Raw genomic sequence first — 15,062 nt, forward strand, 5'->3', positions numbered from 1 at the left:
TGAATAATTATTCATTCTAATGGGTTAAATTTGAAAAGAAATAAACATCCATCGAGCTATCAGCAGTTAAGTATGTATACATTTTGGTGACACCCTATAAAATGGTCACTAATAGAGGATCCTTTTCTGAACATTTGGCCAGGGTGGGGGAAAAGGATAGGCGGTAGATTGCAGAAGACCAGGCTTATGTAGGTTTTACTCGTTCATTGATTGGTTTTTGTTTTGCTTTGCTTTGCTTTCCCCAGGAGAGAGCTGTGACAGAAAGTCAACATGGTCACATTTAGGAGACTAAATTCATTTTGAGTTCATGAAGGCAGCATTCTCCCCACGTACAGGACCTCAAGAAGGGTCTGAATAGCCCCTAGAAAAGGGTGTGTGGAATCTTATTCTCTGAGAAAGCAGATGAAAAAGGACTGTTTGGATTTCGAAGGTTGGAAAGGGTAGCTCAAGTCTTAGTGGATCCCTGGGAAAAGGAGATAGTTCTTATTCTGCAAGGGACGGGAACATAAATAAAATGAGACTTACAGTTAAAGAGAAGGCTGGCGTTCCGGGGCATGGCTGCCTATGGAATGAGAAAGGCCAACAGCAAGATGTACAAATATAAGGAGCACCTGTGGCTGGCTTTAGCACTGAGGGAGTAGAAAGAGCCTTCCCCGAAGGTCTAAGAACCTGCCCCAGGAATTGGATCAACAGTTGACTGACATCATCTGTGAGGCTGAGTCTCTATTCTCACAAGACTGTGTGCCAATGATAGCAACGAGCAGGAGCTGACACCTGCCGAGGAAGCTGGACTTCCTTCTGAACTGCGTGTCCTCCACATTTCTCCCACAATTCAGGACAAGTGAGAAGCTCTGACTGGAAAACGTTGCTGGGACTCATTGCTCATCTGTCCAGGGGGGGCCCGAGTCTATTTTATTTGAAAATTAAAAGACTGATTTCCACGCATTAAAATACTGAGTTTATAGAAGTGTTCGTATTGGGTAAAGGCAAACTTTGAGGCAATTTAGGTAAGTTTACACAAGTATTAATGAGGGTGAGGTCACATCTCTGTCTCGAAATGTTCTCAGCATTGTTGGAATCTTCCTGTTCCCGAAGTATTACTGATTGTGTCACCATCTTATCTATAAGTCCTTATCTTCGCTTCCTTCTCATATTTGTTGTTGCCAGTGGCCATCCCCTTTATGAGATCTTTTCACTATTGACTTTTCACTTTCTTTTGATTGGGAGTCTTCCTTTCTTGCCTCTGCATTTTGCATGATTCTTTTGCTGCTACCCAACACTAACGTTGTCTATGACCATCTGACTTGACGTGGCCAATGGAATTATGTGTCCTCGATGCAGGAGTTTTGAACTCTGCCCCAGCAACTTGGAAATCCAGGTGGCAGTTACTTCCTCATGCTGGATCCTCAACTGAGGATGACTTGGAGCTGAGCCCTCAGTCAACCTGAGGTTGACATGGAACAAAAGTGAAAGTAAAGTTTTGGCATGATTCACTGAGGACTTTATACTGTTTATGAACGTAGTGCAGCGCCTTCCCCCTCACCCGCCCCCATCCTGACTGGTGTAGTAGAGGTCACCTAGAAGCCAAGGACTGCTGCAATACAACCCTGAAATGTGTGGCCTTGGCCTCATAATTATCTGACAGGTGGTTAGAAAGCCGATCAGAAGGTGGAAATAAACACATGTATCTTATGATCCTGTGGATCTAGGAGAACCAGCCATGAAAGAGAATTTAGTACTTCTGGCTCCTTCTGGCAATGTATTAATAAAAAGATGGTTTCAAAGTGTTGCCCAGTTTGTAAGAAAAAAACAACTGGAAGGAAATAAAGAGAATTCATTAATTCAGGGATTTTCAGAATTTGGAAAGGAAATTACTTCTCCATACCAACCAGCAATGAATAAAACTGGGAAGGCTTGCAGGGGTCCTCAAACTACGGCCCGTGGGCCACATACAAATACAAATATTGTATTTGTTCCCGTTTTGTGTTTTTGCTTCAAAATAAAATATGTGCAGTGTGCATAGGAATTTGTTCATAGTTTTTTTTTTTTTTTAAACTATAGTCCGGCCCTCCAATGGTCTGAGGGACAGTGAACTGGCCCCCTGTTTAAAAAGTTTGAGGACCCCTGCTTTAGAGTAATAAAGGGTAATTAAAACTGAGACTTACAGCAAGGATCAAAGTGAAAGCTGTGACCTTTGTACCCATTAATATAACCTCTGTTTGAAAATGATAGGACCAACTAATATTGTTATGCATCTAATCCATTCAAGGGCATGCATGAAATAGGGAAAAGAGCATGACCCTAGGAGACCCCGAGGACATACAATTAAGCTGAGAGAGAAAGAAAAAGAGAGGAGAAAGAGGAAAAGAGAGGGTATTGTGGAAGTGAGAAAACAAAGAGGTAGATTGTATTTAGGAAGTAAAAACCTAAGTGGAGAAGAGAACTGTGTATGTTGCTACTGGCACAGAACTGGCTAGCATCCCTAGATTTCTTTTTTTAAACTAGCTTATGAAAGGGTTATACTAACAATGAACTAAAGACCTAGAAAATAATCCCAAAATTATGTGACTTAATAAGCCAGTTGAGGAATCTTGGAATATTAAGCTTAAAAAAAGTAGATTGGGTATGATTTGATACATATTTTGGACAGATTATGAACTGAAAATTAAAGAAAATATCCTATGTAAATATAGAGCCTATTTTCCTTAGAATAGTGAGGTGAGCACATTTAACCACTGGCACATCTGAACTCAATGTAAGAGGCCATCCCTAATGAGTGCTCTCCACAAGTTAAACACAGTGCTCTGAGAGAATTGAGCCATCCATCATTGGTTTGGCCAAACCAACGCCATCTCTATGGCTTTGGGAGGTGGAAGGGAGTCAAGCACGGAATAATTCATTGGGTGAAACTTTAGCAGAGTTATTTGTACCATTCATATATTAATACTTAATAGCCAGGCACCGAGCTAAATTACTTCACATACATAATTATCATATCACACTGCAAAATATATGAGGTTCCTAGCTACTTCATATAACTAGTAATATTTAGAGCTAGAATTTGAAGCTAGGCTTCTGAAATCTTCCAACTCATGACATCTATGAGTCCATTATCTATGGGTCCTGCTTTTTGATATTTTGTTCTCTACCTAATGGTTTGTTTTAATGAAACAGCACACAGGGTGTGAGTTCCTCGCTGAACAGTGCTTGACAGCAAAAATGTAAGTGGATGCAATAGAAGAGATTTTGAAATCCAAATCATAGGACTTAACATTTTTGGGCTAACCCCACCTTTCTGGATAGCCAAGGTTTAAAACTAGAACTTGTTCTCTAGTTCTCCCATTTCTTAATTTGTAATAAAGGCTCTACCATCTACCTCTGCCTTCCTTACAGGTTTCCACTGAGGATGGGATCATATATCTTAAAGGGACTCTATACAAAGAGAATGTAATTGGCTGGCAGATGTTTCAGTTGAAATTTTCATAGCTCACAATGAAAATATTTAACAAGTCATCCTGTGACATAAATTCCATGTCTGTTGTGCTTCAGCAGGCCACTCTCCCCTCATTTCTTCTCTTTAGCAAAGCAAAACACAACCCCCAAGACTTCTCAAATTAGGGAAGAGGACTTTTGTTTCTCAGTATAATTCCTTGTTCATTTGCTTCTTCAGCAACATCTGTTAAAGTTATTCCCTCTGCCAAGTTCTTAATTCACCTGGAAGAAGTTGGCATTAAAATGCTTCATCACTACTGAGCAATTGAGTACTGGGGACTTTGCTAGATTTGGGTACAGTGTCCTGTAAAACAGCAGTTGCCAACCTTTCTGACCTCACGGACTACCAGTGGTCCGTGGACCACTGGTTGGCGACCACTGCTGTAAAATAATCTTTACAATAAGTATATAGATTGTGATTTACTTTACAAACGAAGAAACCAACATTCAGAGAGATAAAATATCTTCTCCAGAGTCTCACAACTAGTAGCAACCTGACTCCAAAGGCCCAGTTATTTCCACCAGGGATGGGTCACCTTCTCTTCTCTTTCAGCCAACCCACACCTATAGCGCATTGTTTGTGACCACCCACAGAGGTCATATCCTGTTTGACACATGGTTATTACTCTGGTTAGAAAAGTCTCTATCAACCCTCATGGCCCATTAGCAGGTTTTAAGAGCTGCATCAATAAATCACCATGACATTCAAAACTTAGCTGGAATTGGAGGCCCTCCATTGTCCAGCTCCAACATATAAGTCCCCTACAGCCAAAGTGAATTGCAGGTTCTCTCTGACTACAATGCAAACTCCATGTAAATTGAATTATGTTTGCCTGCCTTGTTCAATGCTGAATCCTAGCCCCTGGATTAGTCACTGTCACAGGGTAGACACTCAACTAATAGATACTAGATGAGTAAATAAATCAATGACCATGCTGCTCTATCCTGTGTCTAGATATCATCTGTAATACCTTATATCTGTCTGTAACTATGTGACTGCTACTCAACATTCAAGGTCTAGTTCAAAGGCCATGTCTTTCATTCTTAAATTCTCAGCCGGAAGCAATATAGAGTTAGTGTTTTGGTCCATTTGGCCTACTATGACAAAACACCATAGACTGAGTAACTTCAATAGCACACACTAATTTCTCATGGTTCTGGAGGTTCATATGTGGCAGTCTTCTCAGTGTGTCCTTACATGGCAAATGGGTGAGAGAGCTCCCCAGGGTCTCTTTTACAAGGTCATGAACCCCCCTCATGATGATTCCATTACCATGACGTAATCACCCCCCAAAGGCTCCACTTCCTGATGCCATTACTGGGAGGGTTAGGGCTTCAATATATGAATATTGGGGAACACATGTATTCACTCCAAAAGAGTGAGTGAATATTTAATTTCAGATTGGTCTCTATGGGCTTAGATGTAAGAAGTAGCTACACACTTCCAAATATTTGTCACCATTGAGTTCCTCTCTCTAACTTCGTCGACGGAAAACTTACAGACAACAAGTGATCCTCCCGAGATCACACAGACAGTAGCCAGTTACTGGCATGTACTTAAAGAAATCCAGGCTTCTGGCCTCAATCCAAAAACATATATATCTCATTTGATTCTTTCAACTATATACATATACATGATTCTTTCAATATATATATATTAGAGGCAGAAACATCAATGAAGAGAGAGAATCACTGACCTGCTACCACCTGCACACCCTCCACTGGGGATCGAACCCCCAAACTGGCATGTGCCCTAACCGGGAATCAAACCCTGACCTGGTTCATGGATCGATGCTCAACCACTGAGTCACACCAGTCAGGTGCAAGTGTGGTGTTCTTCTCACCTATCTAAAGGGCAGTGAATGTTAAAACTTCAACACTCTTGAGTGGGAATGGCTACTTATTATTCTTAAACTAGAGGCCTGGTGCACAAATTCGTGCATGGGTGGGATTTGGCCTGGGGGAGGAGACATGGGAGGTTGGCTGGCCGGTGGGGGGCGGGGGGGTGGTGATCGGGAGCGGGGCCACAGCCAGTTGGCTGGCAAGCCCTGTCCCCTGGTCGACTCCTGGTCAGTAGAACTCCTGCCCGAGGGGACAATTTGCATATTAGCCTTTTATTATATAGGATGCATACAAAGACACACCCATATCCTATATTTCCATAGGGCATGGTGTGAAAATGTGCAAGTGGGAAGGAGTTTGGATAGTTAATTGGAAAGACAATCTGTCTCATATGAGATGAGAATGGTAAGCATGCAGCCAACAGTAAGTGTCCTCTTTTATTCTGTGTTGCCTAAAAATCACAACAGATAAGGCAGCTGATTCGGCTGAGGAGCTTAGGGAGTCCGATCCAGACTGTTTGAATAAAAGGATGAAACAAATGAAACAAACTGTTTTGAAGCCAGAGCAGCAGTAATCCCTCCTGTGTATGCTCTAGTGAATTTGGCCTCCCAGATATAGATTTGTAAAGAACAAAGTAACAGTGGCAACGGGAAAACCAGCTTTACAGGCAAAATCTCAGAAGGAAGGTGGGGAGAAGGACAAGAAGGGATGCAGTGTGGAGGCTGGATCAAGGTATCTACCCTTCATTGCTTCTGCTTCTTTACACACAATTCTATTGTTCACCAAATATATTTTTAGAAGGATGATAACATGTTGCATAAGAAAATGATAGGTTACAACATGCTACTCTTAAGAAAATAACTTACATGTAAAAATGTACAGGTTGCGAAGTGCTATTTTTAAGTTATGTTATCTCATTTGATTCTCCCAGCTATATCCTGAGGAAGGTATTATCCCATTTTGGGAGGAGGATTTTGTATGCTTATAAAAGAGGAAGGTGGGACAGGAGAATGACCATCCTGGTAGGGCAAACATACCACCACAAGTTAACGTCCAGTACTCTTTCCGCTGCTTTAAAACATGACACCGACCTAGACCAAATGGTTTTGAGATCTGGTCTTAAAACAAGTAGGCATTATTTTTACTGGTTCCAAAATGTAAAATTGACTTCTGCTTCTGTCCCTTCTTCTATCCCTCACTCTCCGTCTTGCTATGCCTCTCTCTTCCCCTCACATTCTCTTCAGCATATGTTATTTCTCTTGTTCTCACACTCTTCTCTCTCTCTCTCATACCTGCTCTCATCTGCCTTCCTCTCCCTCAATTTTACTCTCTCTTCTTCTCAGTATTTCTGTTTCCACCGAAGAAATTAAAGTACAAGATTTTATTTAATCTAACTTTAAAATAGTATAATTTTTAAATCTTAAAAGATTAGTAATGCTTGTTCCAGAAGCCCAGAAACAAATATATATATTTACTAGAGGCCCAGTGCATGAAATTCATGCATGGTAGGGGGGGGGGGGGTTGTCCCTCAGCCCTGCCTGCACCCTCTTGCAATCCGGGACCCCCTGGGTAGGGTCCCTATGCCTGGCCGGCAATCAGGGTTTATCAGGGCTTTCCTTCCCCTGGCTTCCAGAAGCTGTCCCTACCCCTGCCACTGCCACTGCTTGCCATCTGTGCAGCGCTGCCCCCGCCTCCCTCCCTCCTTCCCCCTCCCCCCCGCCCTGGCACTGATTGCCTCTCTCTGCAGGTGACAGGCGTGGGGTGTGATCGCTTTGCAGGCCTGGGCCTCCCACTATGGGATGATCGCTGATCGGCCCCACACACCTGCCACAGCATCGCTGGCCGATGGCCTGGGCCTCTGTGGGGCAATCAATCATGGGGCCCCAAGACTGATCACCCCGCAGAGGGAGGCGCTGCCAGCTGGGTAGCCTGGGCCTCCTTCTTTGGGGTGATCGATCGCAGAGCTCCACGATCTATTGCGCAGCAGAAGGGGGCCCCGCCCACCCGATGGGGGCCTCCCTCTTTGGGGCAATCACAGAGCCCCCACCTCCCCAATCGCATTGCCCCTGCCTTGGCTGGCCTGGTGCCAGTGCGTGTCATAGTGTGGTCACCTGGACAGTCATTCTGCTGTTTGGTCAATTTGCATATTATGCTTTTATTATATATACAGTATACACACACACACACACACACACACACACACACACACACGAAGATCCCAGATATTTGTGTTGGACAGTTTGTGTGTTGTGTTTCTCTAACTGTAGGTTCCTAATAATATTCTGATCAATCAAAATGCCATTCAGAACTATATTCATTCCATAGTTCAGAAGTTCCTTACCAAGGAGTGTAAATGTCTAAATAACACTGACTTGTATGTACAGAACTGAAAGGGAAACAGAGAAATAACAATAAATGTACTGCACAATTGCACTTACATGTGGGATCTTAAATGAACCAAACTCGTAGAAGCAGAGAATAGAAAAGAGGCTGCCAGGCCAGGGGTTAGTGGAAATAGAGATAAATTGGTGAAAGGGTACAAACCCTCAGCTAAAAGATAATTAAGGTCTGAGGACCTAATATATATCATGGGGACTATAGCAGCTAACACTGTATAATTGCAATTTTGTAAAAGAATGTCACTTGAATGTTTACACACAGAGAGAGACACACACAAGATAAAGTGTACGTACCACAGATTTCTATTTTGTGTTGCTTTTGCTTTACTTTGGAAGCTAGGCCACCAATGCAGCCAACTATCCAGAGCTTTGAAACACAGTCATGCATTTACAAAGAGACAACGTTTGTCATTCTTAGACCATGAACAAGGAAGTGTTCTTTCGTATGAGTAACTATGAAGCAAAGAATTTGAGATTCTCTTCTGCCATCCCTGCAATATATACTTTTTTCATGGCTCCCACCTGGTTCCTCTTTGTGAGCCTACTGTCTGCTCAATTGCTATTTGCATAATCAACCAATATCTACTCAAACTCCTGGACAGAAAACTGTGTCTACAACACGTAGGGTTGCTATGCAATTCTCAGGATGTGGCTAAAGAAGAACAGCTAAGTATCTATTTCCTTATGATACAAAAACAGAATAAGCAGAAATACATCTTGGTTAGCGTTACCACCAGATAGGAAAATTTCAGAGTTGATTCTCACATCACATCTGCAGAATCTGCTCATTTTCTCCATCAGTGATATGCAAGATCTTTTGGGGGTGATGGTTTCCCTTGTGCTGATTCATGAGCCCTGCCAGCTCATATTTCCTCTCTCCATCACCTATCACCTGGAACAAACACAGGAAGCCTAAGGAAAGAGCTGTGGCTGGTTAGAAGTATGAGGGCAAGATCGCAGGTTGAACTATGGGAGCTGTTTTTAATTCCACAAGCTGCTATTGTCTTAGGTACTTCCGCTGTGGCCTGGAAAAGACAAATAGTGTTCTGAAAATACCTCTACAGAAAGAGCCTTCTCCCCAGCACCTATAAAACATTCATAACACCTTCATTGTGCTGTAAATCCTTAGCAGGAGTTGATAACAGTGTATGAATTTTTAATGTAACATTTATAAATGGTTATTAAAACTATCCTTAAAGTAAAGTGTCAGTTTATTTTTAATTAACTGTTGGCTATTTAAGCTCCCAGATGGCCTGGGGAAAGACCAATAGGCCCCAGTGTCAATTATCTGCCCTCCTCATCTTTAACCCCTTGTTGCCCTCTGTCAGGAAATCCAATGCAGGTAAGCTCTAAAAACTTAAATCAACTGCAGATTTGTTCTCTGGAACGTTATATTTCTTATAAAGTAGTCCTGGAATATCTGTCAAGCTCCCATGAAACTGTGAGGTAAGCACTGCCCATTCTGAATCCTCACAGTCCACCCCCACCTCCACACACCTGAGCAGGCAAGAGAGGAACCTGGGATGAAACAGAGTGACCGTAGATTCTGGAACACAAGACCTAAGGCAGAGGATCCAACTGAGGTGCAGTAACTTGAACCTGTACTTGTAGGTAGCTTCTGATGACAGTTCCAGGAGCAAGGCGCTGACTACACAATACAGTCAGAAAATCCAAGCCCTGGCCAGGTAGCTGAGTTGGTTAGAACATCATTCTGATACGCCAAGGTTACGGGTTTGATCTGTAGTCCGGGCACATGCAAGAGCCAACTAATGAATACATAAATAAGTGAAACAACACCTCTCTCTCTCAAAAAAAAAAAAAAAAAAAAAATCAATCAATAAAAAAGAAAAAGAAAATCCCATGGTCAGTGAGATCAGTTTGATTTGGGGGGGGTGGGCAGATTCTCTCATACCCACCAAGATGTATGGACTAGACCAGGGGTGGGCAAACTTTTTGACTTGAGGGCCACAATGGGTTCTTAAACTGGACCGGAGGGCCGGAACAAAAGCATGGATGGAGTGTTTGTGTGAACTAATATAAATTCAAAGTAAACATCATTACATAAAAGGGTACGGTCTTTTTTTTCAATAGTTTTATTCATTTCAAACGGGCCGGATCCGGCCCGCGGGCCGTAGTTTGCCCACGGCTGGACTAGACTCTCAATTATCCTGGCTCTGACACTTTGCCTATGTTTTATCATATATACAGCATGAAGCAAAACATCCTACATTTCTCCCTTTCCTTTATTTGCATCCAAATAACATTACTCAGTCCAACCTGGGGAATATGAAAATCCAGGATGCATGTGAGGGCATGTGTTTGTGAGCACATGTGTGTTTGTATAAAGATATTCAAGTGTCTAATGTTAGACTGGAGGTCTTGTTATTGTTCCTTAGCAGATGGAAAATTAAATCTAATTCCTTAGCGTGGCATTCAAAGCCCTTCATGGTCTAGCCTGGGATGCACCTCTGGTTCTTGCTCCCACCACTCCAACTCTCCCACTCTGGGCTCTAGGGAGACAAGATCACTTGTTCCTCTTAATAAACCACCCTGTTTTATCTTTCCTAGAACTTGCTCATACTGCCCCTTCTGCTGAGAGGATTCTTCATGTCTTTTTATACCTAGAGAACTTCTGGTCATTCTTCAATATTCCACTCAGTTACTTTCGCCTGGAAGTCTTCCCCGCCTGTGTAATCCATGCTCACTTCCCTTATGGCGTTTATCACATTGCATGGAAATTGCCTGCTTATGTTTTCGGTTCCTTCATGAGAGTGTGAGCTCTGCGAGAACAGAGTAAATGTCTTGTCTATCAGCCAATTTTAACACGGTACTAGCTGCAGAGGAAACATTCAGTAGTCACTTTTTGAAGAAGTGAGTACAGGTAGCATTTCCATATAGACTTTGCAAGTTCTACGGATCATATTTAAAGGCAAAATGATTAGTTCTCTTTTGTATATGCTGTTGAATATTAACCCAGAATTCAGGCAAAGCAGGGGTGAATCCTATCCTGAATCTAAAATTTGATTTAGGGCATTAATTTTTACATTTAACTTGTACAGGAGGCAACCGATCAATGTTTCTCTCACAATTGATGTTTTTCTCCTTCTCTCTCCCTTCCTCTCTCTCTAAAAATCAACAAAAACATATCCTTGGGTGAGGATTTTTTAAAAAGTATTTACCCTAAAATATTAACCAATAGTTTATTTTGTGGTCAGGAATGATGTATTCATTCTAATTTAGACACAATAAATTCAAGATGCTTGTAAAACATCTGATTTCTAACTAGAAGAAAACTGTGAGTTTGGTGCCACTGGTATGGGCTGGGACTGTACATACAAGGCTTCTCTGACCATAAGGGGACTAAATGTTTCTGTCAAGAGAAACAAATATGGAAGGGAAAACCGTGGAGCTGGAGTTAAACCCGGTAGATTGAACACAGTCTTTTTCCAAACATGGTATCATGCTAGTGACTAACCAAACCTCCTCTCCCCCCTAAAAGAACAACACAAAAGGCGCGCACACACACACACACACACACACACACACACACACACACACAAACAATAAATAAATAGAGTAAAAGAGAATGAGATACAAGTTGATAGATAACAGAAAATACCAATGGAATTATTAAAGGTGAAAGCCTATGATAAGTAGGGACTGACTTAGCCCATCAAAGAAGGCCAAGTGACTGGAATCATAGAATCATGGAGAGAATCAGGAATTGGAGGCAAGATGCATTTTATGAAGTCAGGGATACTTGTTGGGTCAGAAATAAGAGCTGAAAGTATTTGTAGGTGCAGTTAGGTCTTCAGAAAACTCTCTCAAATGCGTTCCAATTCTTTCCAAAATAAGACAGAAGACTTAGTTTCTTAAAATGTTGAATCAGCTGGGCTCAAATTTCAGGAACAATAGGTGAAATTTAGGCTAGACAAAGGGAATGCATTGAAGACAAATGTATTGACTGGAAGTTGGCTCCTACTTGGCTACCAGAATACTGTAAACTAAGATTTTTTTTTCCTCCCGACATTCATCTCTGGGGCAAGTGACTGGTCCAACAGAAGAGCCCTCAGGAAGAATACAGCTACCAACACAAAGGCCAGGTCCTGGCCAAACCACCTTCCAGTGCAGCTCACCAGCTGACAAGTTGCACCCTTACATACTGCTCTAAGGACACTTCTCAGTAAGATAAATAGATTAGGTAACTAGATAAGATAGATGTAAGATATACCTATAAAAATAAAGCTCATTGGGAAAAAAAGAGCAAAACATATACATGTTATAAAAGGAACTCTGAGAAAACAGAAATAATGTGAAGAGCTAAAGAAATGTCTGGAAAAATATAATTATTTCTTAGAGAGAAAAAAGATATTTAATCAATGAAACAAAACTAAACAAACAAAAAACCTTGTAAAAATGTTGTAGAGAAAAAGAAAGATCTTCAAAATTAAAAACATGATAGCAAAAATTAAATATATATATTAAAGGGATGCAATATTAAGGTAAAAAACAAACAAACCTCAGAAAGTAAATGGAAAAATATATATATATATAAAATAGGAAATAAAAGGAAACATAGATAAATACAGGAAGTCTAATATCTGACTAAAGTAAGTTACAGATAAAAGATGAAATGGGAGAAATATATTTACCAAGTAAATAATTTAACAAGGGCCCATACCATACCCAGCATATCAAAGCATATTATTATAAGATTTCAGAACATGACAAATAAATTAAATGTTCTTAAAACTTCCAAGAAATATAAAGTAGATCAGATACAAAGGACTAGGAATCAGAATGGCATTGGGCTTCCTGAAAACAATATTGGAACCTGCCAGACAGTAGAACAATAATTTCAAAATTCTGAAAGAAAATTATTTCAACCCTAAATTCTATACACAGACCACTATTTAACGTTAACAACAATATTTAGGATACACAGGGAGGGACTCAAAAACTTAACCCCTGTGTACATTTTGTCAGGAGGATGGAGGGTGCATGACACCTAAATGGGAGAGTAGTCCAAGGAGGAGGAAGATGAGAATCAGGAAATAGGCCACCCAACATGAAAGAGGTGAAGGCAAATCCCAGTCTAATGGCTGAGCAGAGTCTAGGTCAAAAGCTGTGAGTCACCTATGGACCAACATGCTGATGAGAAGAGATGGAGAACTCCTGGCAGGTGGCTCCAAGTAAAGTAAAGGAAAGGAAAAGGAACCAATGCATTAGTGTTACTAGTGCATTTCTGCACATTAAGAAAAATGTGTGGTGCTGGCCAGTGTGACTCAGTGGTTGAACACTGACTTATAAACCAAGAGGTCATGGTTGATTCCAAGTCAGGGCACATGCCAGGTTGTGGGCTTGATTCCCAGTAAGGGGGATGCAGGAGGCAGCCGATCAATGATTCTCTCTCATCATTGATGTTTCTATCTCTCTTTCCCTCTCCCTTCCTTTCTGGAATCAATAAAAAAGAAAAGAAAAGAAAAAAAAAGGTGGGGGGTTGGGGAAACACCACATCTTGAAGGAGTTACCGTAAGATTAAAATAGGGTCATAATCAAACATTAATAATGCTAAGATGGGAGAGGATGGAATTACAAAAAAAAAAAAAAATGGTAGGGGGAGAATGAAATTCAACCGTGAGAAATGCTTCAGAAACTCAAGTAGAGGTAAAGAGTAAACATCATTGAATTTGACCACTAAAGGGCCATCGAAAGTCATCAAGAGGGCTGTTTCAGAAAGTCACCTGGGGCTGCTTCAGATTCTGGCTGGGAAAGGTTTTCAGATCAATCAAGGATGCAACCTCTCCCAGCTCAGACCCTTCTGCTAGGGGATCACTATTTATCTGATCAGTTCAGCCACAGTCACTCTCCCCTGAGAATTTTTAGATCTTGTAGATAAACAAAAAGGAAGATAAAAATCCTTCCCACTCAGACCAGGAAACTGTTTCTCCCAGGGGTCATCCCATCAACAAGTGTTTGATCAGCTTTTCCTGTGCTTTGCCTACTGGCTGAAAAAGCAACAGCACACAAAAACAAACAAAAAATAAACAAGCCCTAACCGGTTTGGCTCAGTGGATAGAGTGTCAGCCTGTGGACTCAAGGGTCCCAGGTTCGATGCCGGTCAAGGGAATGTACCTTGGTTGCGGGCACATCCCCAGTAAGGAGTGTGCAGAAGGCAGCTGATCGAAGTTTCTAACTCTCTATCCCTCTCCCTTCCTCTCTGTTAAAAATCAATAAAATATATTTAAAAAAAATAAACAAAATGACAACACTGCTTCCCTCTCATGGGACACAGGCTGTATTTGGAGCACAAAGACTCCATCAGATAAAATAAAAGAACTATAGATGGGCATGAAGAGTCAAGTGATAGAGTGCATAATTCAGATTTGTACTATAATAAAGATTCATGAGAGCTAAAGTAGCGGGGGGGGGGGGGGGGTTCCTAAAGGAAGTCTAGGCCTAAACTGAGATGTGAGCGTATTATGGAGTGACAGGAGGGAAAAGGTGCCGAAGGCAGGGGGAGAAGTGCTGTGAGAGAGAAGGTTGGATGTGCTTCTCCAGAGACATACTCCAGTATTCCGAAAAGCAATGCCCCTTTGTGGGTGAACGTGAACTTCTTTTGCCTCAGCTCTGGCCACTAACACTACAGTTTGGACAAAGGCAACTTTCCTAGGTCTACATGGCAGTGATACCTGCCTTAGATGATGGCATTGAAGACTGCATCTTACAGACACAGGGGGCTTTTGAATTATGAAGTGGAAAGTAAGCAGCGACAGGCCTTGGGTGATAGACTTTATGTCATTCAGTACTCACTCAATTGAACTGATTCACTCAATGCATGTGCCTTAGGTATTCAGGTTTGGGAGGGGAATATGACAGACCTGGTACCAAGTAAGGCAGACAATACCCAACTAATTACACAATCAATTGTTCCATTCCTTAACATGGCCCACCAGGGTTTGTGTTATCTGATTTCCATCTACGTCAGCCTTCCATGCCCAGACCTCTTGGGGAGGCATCTCGCAGACCTCCTTTCGTTCCATGGACATTCTCTGCTTCTTCCCAGCTCTGAGACTGTGTACTTCTCTCCCTCTTCCCAACCCCTCCACTCCCCCTCCTTCTCCTTCAGATTTCTTGACATCTAGCTGGGGTCAGTTCACCCTGCTCTCAGCATCTTATGACACTCTGTTGTAGCAGTAACCAAAAATGGAAATACCCACTAAGCATGTAATTTGTTTAAATGTTGTGGCTCCTTGCTAGAATATATGCCCCAAGAGCAGAAACCTTTTCTTTGGACCATTGTAACCTTCGGACTTAGCCTGGTGCCTG

This window comes from Myotis myotis, unplaced genomic scaffold (assembly GCF_014108235.1).
Source record: "Myotis myotis isolate mMyoMyo1 unplaced genomic scaffold, mMyoMyo1.p scaffold_m19_p_12, whole genome shotgun sequence".
NCBI lineage: Eukaryota > Metazoa > Chordata > Mammalia > Chiroptera > Vespertilionidae > Myotis > Myotis myotis.